A 15,511-nucleotide genomic window follows, 5' to 3' on the forward strand; every position below is an offset into this window, starting at 1 on the left:
AAGCTGCTAGGTGCAAAATGTTCTCCTTTACCTATTCAGAAATGTCTTATGCATGTCCAGTCCAAAACAACTGGAACCGTAAAGCTGAGAGAAACTGGACCACAAGTCACCTCTTTCACATTGCACAGTTGATTGATCCGTGGTAAAATGGAAAAAGTATTGATAAATGCAGCTTTAATGGCCTTTTACCAGCTGAAAAGACTAAACCCAAACATAATGCTATATTGCATCGACCGAGCCTTGATAAATGAAACATATTAACAGAATATAAGCATGTCATTAGTTGTTAGATGGTAAAACGTGATTGGTGCAATCAGTAAACGTTCAGGTAAACACAAAGGTTTGGAAGCATATGTCACCAGGTGTTTGGAGAATCGGACTGTCACTTCAATAAGCACTCACAGCTGTGTCCAACCATATTTGTAGGCAATTTTGTGCATCTTTGTGCATCGCTCTGTATGTAAATAATGATGCTGCTTGTGGAGACGACTGCAGCGAGAGATCAAGCTAATGTTAGCGTCTTCACTGGGACCATTTAGCATGCAGCTAATAGCCTCGCTCCACAGGAAGCCATCAGAGCTCTGTGTCGGCGGCTCTCAGAATGGCTGTGCCGGAACTGGCACACCCAAGTCCAATATCTCTCATCTGGGAGGAATGGAAAGATGAAAATGCACACATAAGCCACACACTGAGATACACACCCAAACACAGAGTTTATGTCTTTCAGCAGACGTGAATATATGGCAGTTGAGATCCATTAGCTGTAAACATGTAGAAACTGTCTGAGGAACAGAAGGCGACTCAGTGGGGAGTCAGCCGGCAATGTGGAGGTATAATAGTTTGATGAGGAATATGTGTGTGTATATGTGTGTCCAAATATTCTTGTTCTCAGTCAGTGTGACACACTTGCAGCGCTTGTTATGGCCTTCAGACGCAGAGCAACCTCTGTGGGGGCGAAAAACTGTAAAGGTCCCATTAAACTGTGCTGGGCACCACAGCAGGCATCCAAACATCTGTGACCTTTGTATGAAAAAAACAAAAGCTTCTAGAGAAAGAGTAATAAATCACATCCCTGCCCTCGTCTTTTCCCAGAGAAGACAGCGGTGAATCTAGCTCTAAAAAAAAAGTATTTGGACAAAAGTTGAGTCAGGTCATTTCGACCAGAGAGGAGATGAAAGCCATCTTTAAAAATGTAACTTCAAACTCATTACTTTCGGAAGTCAATTAAACTTAACTACACTTTAAAGATTAGATTTGTTTGTGTAAAAAACACACCTTGTGCCAAGAGGACAAGAGGGGGGAAAAAAACATTCTTTTGATTCTTTGATCCATTTGAACTGCCCACCATGTGGGGATCGATTTAGAACTACTTGGTTTGACTCACCATTGTGAGGAGACAGCACTTTAGGCTCAACCCTCAAAGGCATACTTGAAAGGATGTTCAGAGCAGAGTTACACACCAGTCAGTGGGCTACTTTAGACCAAAGTGAGTTTTTATGCCAGATTCAGCAACCTCATCTCACTGTTCCGTTATGTCCTATTTAAATCACAGATTTGGGCATTGTGTCAAAACCTGTTGTAAACATTGCAGCCCACGGATCCAGGCCAACTATAAGCAATGAGTTAAGAAGGTAATTTATCCAAAAAACTGATGCCAGTACAGAGACATTTTTCTTTACATTTGGTGAAAATGTAAAGAATTGTTAGTAGTAAATACAAGGCACTTTCTTACAAGCTGTTTTACATAAGAATCCAGTGATATACGCTTTCTCTTGAGAAAAACATAAAGTTTTAATTGGGTAGGATATCTTTGTGTGTAATTTGTGAAATTTAAATAATTGTAATTGTGGAAAGTGGCTAAATGCTAAACTCAGGAGTAAGTATATAAGATCATAAAATGATCATAATATGATCATTGTTTGTGTTTATAGCCGCAGCGGGGTGGAAGTGACTAACCTTACGGAAACCGAAAGGTCCCCCAAAAACAAGACGACGAGGATCAACCAATGCCCTCCACACATTTCAAACTGGGATTAAAACATTGCAAATAAATGAACTTAAAGGTCGATCCTATCTATGCTGCTGCAGAGTGGTCAAAGACATCAGCTACTGTATGTCTCACAGAAAGGTACTGTTACTTTTAGTATTTTTATTAGATCTTTACTGACTGTTCATTAAAACAGGCTTTCTAGCAGCAGTAGCTGGCTGTACACTGTCCAGTGTAATGCAAACGTGTTCTGTCATAAATATTTTAAACTCTATTACACAAACTCTGGTAATTATCTGACGGTAAGGCATTAGTATCCTTATAATACTGCACAGAAGCCATTACTTATGCACGGTGCATTGCATAGCTGTAGTTGTAAATTGAGATTTGAGACGTATTAGTCAGCCAAATCAGGTGGGCATCTTGAAAAGTTTTCCTGGAATATGTTTCTGTACTGAGGCGCAGTGGAGAAAACACTTCCTGGCAGTCCTGTTTAGGTTTGATGCCAAGACAGCACCAAACCTATATGCATCTGCCAGAATAAAGATACCCACTTGCTAAGGCTGAATCAGACGACTAAATTCTCGCCACTTGGACGGCATGTTTTCATGCAGGAGCATCCAAAGTCAATCAAATACATCTGTACCTTGGCCATGAGAAATCTAAATAGTATAAATATGTATCTATTTATTTTTCTATTATTAGTATTACTTGCTGATATATTTCTGTGTGTCTTTGTTGGATTTCAGTTTTTTGGAAGTAGCACTTCTATAATTTTGCTGTATTCTACAATTAAGTGTTTTTAAGTAAAAAAATTGTATTGGTTGTGTTTTTTATTGTTTTCCCTATACTATTATTAAACTTTTGGGCTGTACTAAATCACTCATGTGCAGCACCAAACCAAATGAATGAAAAATTCTACCGCCATTATATGTTTGCTTTAAATATAGAGTTGTCACAAATTTCAGGACTAAACGATTACTTTTTATAAATTAAAAAAAGTGAAATTTTGCACCATATTAGTTAAAGGTGACATCGAATGCTTGTATCACACATATATGTTAGTTATGGAGGTCTACTTACATATATTAACTTGTTTTCAGGGTCAAAAACCTCCTGGTCGCTGCAAACGAGCCGATCAAAATATCTCCTCACTGACGCTCTCGTCAGCCACGCTGTTTCAGACCAAAACCACACCCCCAGAACGTGGACTGTGTTGTGATTGGCCAGCCAACGAGAGCTTTCCCACTGTCCTGTGATTGGCCAGGTCCCTGGAAGTGATGTAATTGGCACGTCAGCTCTCAGATACGCAGCTCCCGCTCTGGCACAATGGATGCTCTGCTAGTCATTATCAAAACATTGTTAAATGGCTGTGTCACGACCCCGCGCCATAATCCCTTACGCCTTTGCCCCGGAGTTGAAACAGTTCTCAACCGATATGCTCAGCAGCTACAAAGAGAGTAGTTTTTCTTCTTCTGCGATTGAATGTACGCAACCGGATGTGCCCAGACTAGTGCCCGGACCAGGAGGCGCTACAGTGGTGAAAAGAGTGGTGAGGTTTCCTGATGACATCATCAGCAAACGTTAGTGCCTTTCCACTATGCAGAGCCCGGGAAAACAATAAAACCCTATTATCTCAGCAGTGGCTGAGCTGTCACAAAAGCAGCGTTAATTGGAGCTTCTGGTCTATGTCGCCTTTAATGTTGCCACAATCACTACATTTATGTCTAATCAAGCTAAAGGCCATAGTCCAACTAAGAAAGGCAATCGGACAAATTGCCTGTCTGAGTATACACGTGGAGAAGGAAAACGATTTATACGTCTGACTCCGTAGGTGGTGCTGTATCGGTCCATAAGCTTGTGCGTATTGAATCAGTTTCCTGTTAACCTTTACGTCACAGAAAAGACAAACAGTGAACAGTGAGATGGATCGTGCTGTGGTTGCTGTACATGGTAATCGAGATACAAATTAGATTGAGCATGGCTCTTGTGGTTGCTGTGACGCTACCTCCGTATGATTTCCTGTAACAGTACTCGAGTTTAAACGTCGTCTTCTTCTACTTCTAAATTTCGGTGCATGTGCAGAATGCCAAGTACGACTCCGAATAAGCGTATACATGCAGGAGTAAGACTAAATGCAAGTCTGACTGAAGCCCTTGTTGGGACGGGATTAGTTTTACATGGGGAGGTGGAGTAGTGTCATTTTACCACATTACATTATATTAATGGCCAATTCCCATGGGATGAGCAAGCTCAGTAAAACTACTATAGTTTGAAGGGTTACATCACTCCATCTGTCCCAGGACTAAAATCACTGAGAAGCTCTGGTAATAATGACTTGACCCCACCTCCTCATGTAGGGCTCAAGACGTAGTACTAAGTTACTAAGTGAGTAAACCAAATCTGACTTTTACTTCCACAATGCCAGTCTTTCAGTTTGTGGCTATTCAGCAGTTTCTGTAACATGTTCATGTGCCACAGAAAGTATGGGGGAAATAAATCATGATGTATTAAAAAACAAGGGGCTGTCTTCATAGCAGAAAATAAAAGGTGATATAAAAATATTTCACAATCAAGAATTACATTTTCTGACAAAAGTGGAAGTTTTAGAGGTATTAACTGTCAGATGGAACGATGAGAGTGGATGAAGAACCGACTGGCAGCAGTAAATCTGCCAGCTGACTGGGGACCATTGAGACTCTGAGCTGTTCGACAGGCGTTCAACAAAACTACGATTTTGACGAGTAAGCGGCAAAAGGCTGCTTATATTGTCAGACACGGGAACATTATCTTATCAATACTTTGTATGCACAGCGCCAGGATTACATAGCACTCATTCCACCAGTGAGCCGACTTGTTGCTAGTTCACTCGTGGCAGGTCACATTTCTTTCACCTAATTCCAAGTGCTGACTTCAAAATGCAATAAGCCAATGTTGTTTTTTCTGATGTTGCTCAGCTCCGTTTGGAGCCGCACAGGTTTTATAAAAACACTTTTTCTCAAATGTAGTAGCACTACTCGAGACCTGTAAACAGACTTTGATGTGTAAAATCAATAGTTTCTCTTTAATGATGTTGAAAAGTGAGGTAGTAAAGGCAACTTTACAATACAAGTATGATGAGAAAACTGTCAGTGGACAGTTATAACTGACTTTTTTCTCCTTCTTTTTTGCCCCCACTCACTTAATCACATGGCCACTATTTATAACTGTCCTGCTGGACTCAGTTTCATTGCCTGCGAGAGCCACCATTTCTGAACATATACGAAGTCAGCCTTCAAAATAAAGATGCAGTTTTCATTTTCTTTTTCTTTTTTTGGCCCTTTTAAGGCGATACCAGATTTATTGAGTCGAAGATCTTGGCACAAGAACTGTGGCTTTGTTCAGTGCCATCTTAGTCATGTCATCAAGTTCATGAGTAAGTAAATGGAAGTGAGCCAGTGTGATAAAAAGACAGCACTCTCTGCTCCACACAACCTGTGTGTTTGTGTGATGAAAATATGAATCAAGGCGGATAATGATACACATAATGCAGGTGTGTGTGTCTGTGAGAGAGAGTTGCTGCAGTGAATTTGAGAGGGATGTATTCAAGTCTATCTGCGTGTTCAAGTGTGCGAGTGCTACATGAGAGGATGAGGTAAGTCAAATTATTTCAGGCACATTAGCCAGTCAATAATTTGGGCTGATTTCAAGTATGAGCCATTTAGTGAATATCAATTCAGCTGAGAGCTTTTCAACTCCTTCTGCAAGAGTGGTGCATGTGTGTGGGTGTGTACGCATATCAAAGAGACAGAGGACTAGAAGTGTGTTTCCACATCAAGAACTAGTGACTTTCCCCAAACACTACAACCTTTTCCACCACAGGAATTAGGATCTAAATCAGACCTGGGCATTTCACGTCCCGCGGTATGTCAGTCATAAACACGGATGAGCAAGTATTTATGCTGCGCATGCAATACAACTGTCTTGCTTTTATTTTGAAAAGCCTGACGTATGGACGCACGTATCTGCATCTGTCTGCACATCGACACGTGACGCTAGCCAGTTACCCCTGGCCCCCTTAAAATGTCGGCTCACATAAAAAAAAAAAAGAAATGTTAATTCCGAATGGAGCGTTTTCAAGCGTTTACAATATATTAACCCTTTAAGCCCAAAGCCCATTTTGTAGTCTCTGCTCGAAAATTGCACACACATAAAGAGTAAATATCTGCAACCACAAGGTCTATTTGAATACTTTGTGTCATAGTAAAGGGGGCACTTTGTTGAGATTTGTTGAGATGTGTAAATATCAGTACATGTGTTACTGGTGAAGAGTCAATAAAGACGGTACTAAGAAAAAAAGGATGAATATCTCTTTGCAATGATGCAGCTGCAGCTCTGAACTTCAATCAAATCAAAGTACAATATGTGAATATCATCTCTGCAAAGGTTGACTTTGATCAAGTGAAGTAAAACCAAATTAGAGTGGTTTTTAGTACAGAAAGTACAGACTCATTTGGCACATTTTGGCACCATCTGTGGCATTCGTATTTTCCCTTGAATAAAACTACTTATTTCATTTTTACATCGCTATTAGTGTTCAATAAAACAGTTTATGACTTTGTTTCAAAGTTACCAGCAGAATTCTATATATTTCCCGTTCCAAAAATGAACACCAGATGGCTGGACCTAGCTGTATCCCAGTACACCAGGCCTGTATCTACACCAGGGGTTTTGCCGATTTTGATACATTAGAGCCAATAGAATGAGGCTATCATCGCCAAAATGAGAAAAATGAGACTGACAGCACCATCAGCCAATCAGCCTTTGTAGATTTTAAAGCTTCCCCCAGGGTCCTAATGTCTGATAGAGACGGCAGGAAGGATTTGAATGTAACACAGGAAGTCCGTTTGACCAGACAGAGTGGTTTTTTTCGCTGTAAAATCAACTTCGAAACATCTAAGGTAAGAGCAATTTTACAGCAGCCATTTGACGAAGCAATTATTGTTGTCTTTATTCTTTGGCTTTTATCTCCGTGGTGCTTTGTTGTAGAGGGCTTTGGCATATATCCTTAGAATCCCTGGAGTCTCATTTGAGCTGTATGTCCACACAGAGACGGTGGTTTAGGCGACCTGAAATGGTATTTTATTTAAAACGTCTTTTCCATGTGGACAGCGAATACGCTGCTGTAGGAAAACAATGACGTCATATTCCCAGCTCTCTCTTGTTCTGTCATTCAGTGTCTTGTGTTTGGAGATTGTGATTGTGATACGAACTACTGTCAATGAAAAGACACTAGATATCACTATATCTATCGTAAAATAAGGAGAGGAGAGAACCTATTTTTACTTGCATAGACAAAACAAATCAGTTACTGTTCCACACACAGTCTGCTGCACTGAAGATCTACAGCTCGTTCTTGTCTGTGACTGTTTATGTGCGCTGTGTGTCTGTGTGGAGGGGCTATGGTGTATGTGTTTGTTTACATAAAAGGTGCATTGAAAAATGATTGTATAGTTTAAAATCAGGCGAGAGAGCAATTGCTAAAACCAAGACACAACAGCAACTTGAGCATAAACACTGCTATTCATTCACAGGATAAAACCAGGTTAAAACCACAGGTAAAAGTTCATAAAAAATGGTAGAACCAAGGGGGCTGGTAAGAGGGCACTAAAAGGCTAAAGTGAGGGAAGCTAAAACTGAAGAACGAACAAGTCCAAAACAGTTCAGAGTCTTATCTGCGGGAGGAAGGGGTTGAATCACACATTCGGCATGCTGGCAGGAGTGATTCTGTCAACGGAGAACAGCACCGATATGTCCTGTGTTCAGTCTTGTAGGCTCCTGGCTCCTGGCTCCTGGCTCCGCCTCCCCCTTCTTAATGGGACCTTCTGTCAATCGGCCACCAGGCTTCTCCGTCCAATGGCGGATCTGGCTAACCCTAACCCTCTGTTCCTGCACCGCTATCTCAGGTGCAGGTGATTGAGCCGTGGGGTGTCACAACCGATATAAGGTTTTCAATATAAAAGCACTACACACTACATGATGTACAATGCATGATATTAAAACAGATACAGAAATGCTGCAAATGAAAAACTTAAAATGCACACAATAAAATCATTACCTTACCCGTGTGACATCTGTGTGTGTCTTTAACTTTGTGTGTGCACTCACACTGCGCTTGTGTGTGTGTGTCTCCACCCCACATTAAATACAACTCGATGGATCTCACTTGTGTGGCAGAATTGTGCTTTTCCTTCTCGTAATGTATTTAGGTTTATGACAGAAAGTCTGTAGATTTGTCGCTAGTCCCTTTTTATCTTCGGTGTGATGTGTGAGGGACAGCATGTGTATGGGGGAGGGACTGACTAGCTGACTGCTCACAGTTAGTGAGAGAGAGAGGGAGTTGGTTCAGAGATGTTTTTCTGTAGCAAAACAAAAGTTGACATGTTCTAAAAAAAGAAAACATTGCACATCCTGCGGTGTGACTATCACACATGCGCACATCACGATGCCGACGCTCAAACGACACACCGTGCAGCCCTAGAGCCAACCGACTTTTTTCCTGATTTGATTGGTCTTTAACAACTTTATAGCAGTAAGGAAGCAGGTCATAGTTCTGAGGTGCGATGACTGCATAATGCTCATAAAGAGCATCCAAATCGTTGGTGCCTATCAACACTGATGACAAAGTGGAGCACAGTCCAAGCTAGTGTGGGCACCTCAATGTCTGCTCCAAGTGAGCTCTTGGGGAACTCGATGGTGGCCTCGACATAGCCAAAGTAAGGAACACCGTGACCGTTGGCCCCTTCTACCTCAAGCAGGTCGTTCAATGAGTTAATAGGTAGGTGAGACAGGTTTCTCTAGTTAGAAAGAGTTGGGGATTGTTGTTACTTGTTACTTGAGAGCCGGAATCTAACAAGCAACAGTCTTTGTCACCTATGGTCACAATCGGCTCCAATCAATCCTCTTGGCAGGGTTACTGCAGAGCGGAATTTTAATTTCTTACTATGTGCTCAACTATGACCTTCTGTATGTCAGGTGGATTGACATCAGTAAGTTTCAGGGCAGGCTGTGTCCTTTTATTAGATGGTGTTGGTGGTGGGGACCAATGACGTTGAACATGCTGCTCTGGGGCTATACTGGGCAGGGGGCTTACCTGTGCAGCAGTTTTAGGGACATGTTGCTCTGGGGTATTAGGTAAGTTCTGTTCCATAGCCTCACTTCAGAGCGCTTCAGAGTTATCTATATTGACAGTCTCACTGATGATGGAGAGCTCCTCTCTAAGGACAGCTGCAAAGTATTTGCCAGTGTGTTTGGCAATGTCCTTTAACTCTGACAGTTAAGTCACTGTTGCTGTTTTGCTAACTACAGGTGTGTAGACACTGGCTATGGCGCATATGTGGTAAGTGGTGTCAGTGACTGTATAGCTGTACCATACACACATACGCTACAATAACCTGTTTGCCCGACTCTGCTTGAGAGTAATCTACAGGGATTATCCTTTGAATCGAACCATATTGTTTAAGGAAGTCATAAAGTTAATCAGTTTCTGTACCAACTATAACTGAGTTAGGGATTTTTACACTGCTTTGATTTGAACGACTTCCATACTGAATAACTGAGAATAATGTTGTCTGGTCTCTGGTTCCTAGTTGTATATGCTTTTAACCACTCCTGGCTGGCTCGCCAAACTTGTAGCACTGGTGTCAGCTAACATCAGACCGCAGCTTTAAATGCAAAGGGTACGGCAATTCACTATGCAAATATGCAATGAACATCTAATACACTGTACACAAAACACACAAAAACAACATAAAATCCTACAGGTTCTAACAACGAGGTAAGAAAATTATTACGCTTTCTTTTCCCACCAAGGTTAGAAATATTTTAATCCAGACAGCTTGTGTTTGAGTTTGACAGTCTATTGTGTTAGACTAATTTAGACTAAATCCAACCAGTCTACTACCTTTTAAATGAGTTGCACAACTTTTTCACTATTTATCATGAGTTAACTCTTTTCCTTTTTCCCCTTTCACAGGTAAGAGAACAGATTCATGGTTTCAAAACAATTAAAGTGAAACACAATAATTTCAATTCACAGTATTACGATAGAACACAAAAGGGTGTGTACCACTTCAGTTCAAATTCTGTCCCTATTATGTAAACTAAATTCAAAAGAAATCCCAATACTCCTACTGCCTACGGTAGTGCGTTACCAACATTTCAACCATACGCAGTATGTCTGTGCAACAGGTCATAAACAAAATAAATCACTACGACTACATAAGTGAAACCAACAAGGTCTCACAGCCTCCAAGAAGCATAAGGTTACTGCTATGTGATGTGAGGAGCGTTGCCTCTGAACTCACAACCTTTTTCCACTAACACAACATACTTTCACTCAGTTTACACACTAATAACTTCTTCATAAACAAGAAGATATTGACCACTATACAGTTCATGTTTAAAGTTTCCTTCACACAGTTTCATTGTTAGCATTAGCCCTTCTGATAGCACTCAAAACAGAATCGACATAGATGAAAGTACAATAAAATGAATTGAAACTCACCAAAACTGCTTTGGCTTATTTATTTCTATGCTGTTTGTCAATCCCCAACCAGATAGGTGTTGTTTTTCAAAGGTCACTGTTTCGATTCTCAGTTTGAGGACCTTTCTGTGTGGAGTTTGTGTTCTGCCGTCTGCGTCCGAGTAACTCAACCCTCCTCTCACAGTCCAATGTGCATATAATCCTTATTGCATTGGTGTTGTAAGGAAATGAGTGTGATAGTGATATAACACTTTATGGTTTTAAGTGTGGTTGGCTTTACCATGACAAGTCAGTAAACTGTGGTTAAGGCACAAAAGGTACCATGTTGAGGTTAGAAAAATAAAATACACATTAATCACATGCTTTTCATAAAAATAAAAAAAAAATCTACCAATCTATATATCTACCTATCCATCTATCTCTAGTAAGAATTTTGCAAGAAAATACCATAATTCAAATTTACTGTCATTGAAAGGCAATTTTCTCATCATGCCTTCTTTTATTGAGGTCTCACTCTGCCACAGAACATTCAGTAGGCGAGAAGACCAGGAGCAGTGGGTGAAATTTGGGGCATTTTGCAGACTTCAACAGCTCTGATTAGTGTTTGTGGAAAGTTGAAAGGTAGAAGATGAACAGAACAATTCCAGTAGTTAGTAAAGTAGTAAAGTGTTTCTCCCACAGCCAGCAGCAGTGACACACGATGAAGTGTATTTTTTCACACAAGTGTGAGTGTGTAGAGGCTTTAAGTAACTTTGATGTTTCAAAACATTTGCTAACACAAAAGTAGGGAAAAAAACACACCTGAGAAATCACATTTACATTTCCACTTTGTGGTAAAGCAGCTCCAAAGATTGATTGTAAATATAATACTATAACAATGTGACTGCTTTTTGAAAATATTGTGAGGATTATTTTTTTAATCATCGTGATCTACAGATAATTATCACCAAAGCTGCAGTTACCTATTCAGAGCAATATAATGAGTGCAAAGATCTAACGCACAAATAAAATTCAGAATTCAAGATGATAAAGTTATAAATCTAACTGGACACCAAACAACAACACACATTTAAAGACTATATTATTAAATCAAATTCTGGGGCCAAACGAGCCATATTAGCGATAGATAGATATAGAACACTCAGGTAAGAGAGAGAAAACAGGACTTGTATCTGCAGAGCCAACTATGTTTGTTCAGTGGCCAAATCATTCCTAATGTTGATACTAAATAAAGTTTCACCATTATAGTATAATGTGGTCTCTACTTTTTTCCGCTGCCCACAAGTATGGATAGGTATTGAGAACTGTTATTAAATTAGTGAGTGCCAAAAGTATCAATAAGCGTTTGAACCAATGGTCCAGCTATTAATATTTATATTACATCTATTTTAGAATCAGAACAATTCTAGTGTATTTCGCTTGCATTCACTGCTTCACATTTGCTGCGTAACAATGACGTAGCTGCCAGTTTCAGAAAATTCCATGTGAAGTTGCACTGCATTGTTTCAAGTGCCTGAAAGTTTGGGCTCCCTTGGCTCCCAACTTCCATCGTATGTAATGCTTATGTCGCTCTCCATAATGATGTTGATATGACAATGTTGGGCTTGTTTTGTCACTGCCCATAAGCAGCATTGAATTGAATCTAGTTCCATATTGGTCATCCAGCCATCCATTTTCAACCGCTTTATCCTCAACAGGAGGCCAAAGCCTGATTTTGAGAAATAAAACAGAAGTGGGCTGAGACCTGAGTGAGAGAGAGGAGGCCGTTGGAAAGAGTTGCAGCTCTCGAACAAGGTGCTGCTGACACCTGCTTGGTGGCAGAGCAACAGCTTCTGGTTCTTTTTTAAAAGGGGGAGGAGTTTGGGTCAATGAGAGAGTGACATTTGTTCAAGAATGCAAACAAATAGCCAATGGCAAAATTTGAATGCAGGAGCTGGTGTTTGACTAGAGAGGCAGTAGATATTTGCACATTAGTACATTACTACATATCCATATACCAGTGGCAGTAACATAAATTATGACATAAATTCTAAAAAATGATGTGTAATATGTGAAGTGTATTATTTACAGTGTATAATATGTATATATAATGGAAACTCTCTATTAACTATAATTCTATTAACTATTGTAACTGAAGCTGAACTTACCCTGGTTTTAATGCACCGTGCTGCTGTATGAGAAGAAAATCTTTATCTTTACTGTCTAAAGAACAATCTTATCTTATCTTATCTTATAGTTGATCCTGTTCTAGAGCATTTTTAGTAATGACATTTAAATACCACGGTACATATTTGAGAATTTATTTTATGACATTTTATTTGAAGCAGAGCTTCTAAAGTTGTCTTAGAACAATTGCATCTGATATATTCACTGGTTTTCACCTGATAGAAGTGCTTAAAGTTACACTTTAAGAGTTATGCAAGAAGTACTTGTCCTTCATGGTGGATTAAAAGTTCAAATGAAGATTCATTTGACTACCACTGCAGTCACTGGCAAATTGTGTATATCTTATTAAAGATGTTTTTTTTTTTTTTTTTGCTCTTCCTGTCTCCTGCATCTTCTTTACCAGAGTCATTGCTCTTGGGTTTTCAGGTTTAATCTATTATGAGTAACAGTAATCACATCTCAGAACATACATCACATACTTAATCAGATAATATAGTCTTTCTTGTTAACAGCACGTTTTCATTTGAGCTCTCCTGTAGTTATATAAATGCTGTCTGATGGTACCACTAATTAACTTAAAAGTATTTCATTTAAACTTGGTTTCATGCACAAATACGTGCAAATGTAAGCCATACGTCAACATTAACAACATACCACAGCAGCTGGATAAATATCTCACTATATTTTCATTTTTTTATATTCCAATGATCTAGATCTGCACTGCCTGAAAAAAAAGAAGCAATTCTCTCCAAGCCTTGATTGCTTGTAAATGAAACAATGATTTATAAAATCACTCCCCATTAGAATAACTAAAACTACCTGTATTGACATTTCAGATCAATACAGAAGTTTCCAACTGATATGCCAACAGTCAGAGAAGCACTTCAGCATCCAGACCAAATGGTTGTTGCAAATGATTGCTGATACTTGAAGCGCTAAGACACGGTGACTAATTAGAAGGAAGATGAAAGGTTCAGTGCAAAATGCATGTAAGAGGGCGGACTCAGCCTTTATACAACCTCAATTCCCTATACCTGGGTTAATGATTTTCTACATTCCTTCAATAACGCTCCACAGACCATAGTCACTGCAGTGTGATGGCTGAAGGGGTTGGAGGGAAATTAGAAGTGGACAATGCACAGTCTGTTCAGGTACAATAGTGCTATTATTTAGCCCTAAGGCTGTCATTGTTCAAAATGTTCAATGACTGAGGTTATTCAGATATCGGTGTGGTATTTTAGGGTGGGCTGTGGGAGAGGAATATGAGCAAATTTAGAAAAGATTTGCAAACTTGAAGCTTAAAATCCAACCCTACAGCCAAGAAGCGCATCACACCATCTGTACAGTTACGCTTGAACAAAATGAGTTTTATCTACATGTTGTTGAAACAAACAAACAACATTGTTAACAACCTTTATATCTGATCCAAATGGCCACAAAAAACAGATTTAAATACTGGCCACCAAAGACAGGACCAGTAACAGAGGGACTTGTATAAATAATGAAAAACAAAGAGAGAGAGATGTCTATCCATTGCTGAGCCACACTGGCACCAGGAGTCTGTACATAACTATGTCATTGAATCACAAGATAATGTACAATACGACCAGTTGGGTGAGGTTTTACAGTTTGGTTATTTGAGCGACAGCTGATCAATGCCAGACCCCCTCCTTTGTACAAAAATGGATAAACACTGCATGTGCAAGAGCCTTAGATAATGTTAAAATAACATGAAAAAGGCAAAGTTGGTGGTAATCAGTGCTAACGCTAGAAGTAATGTTCTGGGCCATGTTCCAGTTTATAATCAAAATACAGACAGCTTTTTTCATGGTTAAAAAAAAAAAAATACACATAGCTTGTTTGATCAAATCTGTCCAAAACAGTTTTATTTAAAAATCTGTGAAACAGTTGTACTACCATTTTGTGTTTGTTGACAAAAAAAAGGAAGGACAATGTCTCCAAATGTTGGCACATGGAGACATCAAGGTAACTGTGTGAAAAGAATGAACTGCAATCCACTCTGGTGCTATCAATACTAAACTAAGTAAAACAGTCTAGAGGACTCCTGTGGTCATTTTTCTATTAGCCTGTTCCTGTCTAATTAAACTTTAAAAGCTATGGGCTGGTGTGAGTTTTAAATGTGCCTCCCTTAGGTGATGTGGCAAGACGATGTCAATCATTATGTAGCAATTGCCCAAAGGTCAGGATGCGGTCAGTGCATCATGGGAAGGCAAATTCTTGCTGTGTGCATGTGTGTGAGTGTGTGTCTCCACAAGAACTTCTGTATGACTGTGTGCCTGACTGGTAAGGGGAACTAATTTTCCGGTCCACTTGTTCACCGGCTTCCTTCAATTAAAGCTGGGGTCGGGGAGAGGGCTCCACTCTGACATCAATTCTGACCGAGCGGCCGAGAGTCCACCGCCATGTCAGGAAGGAACTCATCTTGTATGCGTGAGCCCACGTGTATACTTGTGGTGTGCATGTATGCATGTGTGTTTTTAAGAAGACTTTGCTGCTTTATGACTTATCAGATGCAGCAGAGACATCATTTTGACACCTGCCTCAAGCTGAATATCGAGAGAGGAGAATGTGTCATGTTGACAGTGCACTGCACCAATATTAAACTATGTTGTATTCCATTTTAAATATACTTTAATTACCTCTGAGGTGAAGTTGTTGAGAGAAACTAAGATAATATGTGTGCCTCGCTGATTAAGAACTTCATAAATGAGACAAAAATACTGCTGTGACAAATAAGGTGGGCCGAGGAAAGAGGAGGAGGCAGCAAAGCAACACTGTGGATGCCACATGTTGTAAAAACGCCAAAGAAAAAA

The 15,511-nt window shown here is 39.8% G+C and overlaps 1 protein-coding gene across 1 annotated transcript in view; it reads right to left on the reverse strand.

The window, feature by feature from the left end:
- The window catches only part of LOC122771069 (protocadherin-18-like), a 132,595-nt gene extending 121,914 nt beyond the window's left edge, over positions 1-10,681 (reverse strand). Inside the window, exon 1 of the mRNA XM_044028383.1 lies at positions 10,533-10,681. The gene's annotated coding sequence lies outside the window, so the exon portion shown is untranslated. The remainder of the gene's footprint in view (positions 1-10,532) is intronic.
- Between the last annotated feature and the right edge of the window lie 4,830 nt (positions 10,682-15,511).

The sequence above is a fragment of the Solea senegalensis genome, linkage group LG6 (assembly GCF_019176455.1).
Source record: "Solea senegalensis isolate Sse05_10M linkage group LG6, IFAPA_SoseM_1, whole genome shotgun sequence".
Taxonomy (NCBI): Eukaryota; Metazoa; Chordata; class Actinopteri; order Pleuronectiformes; family Soleidae; genus Solea; species Solea senegalensis.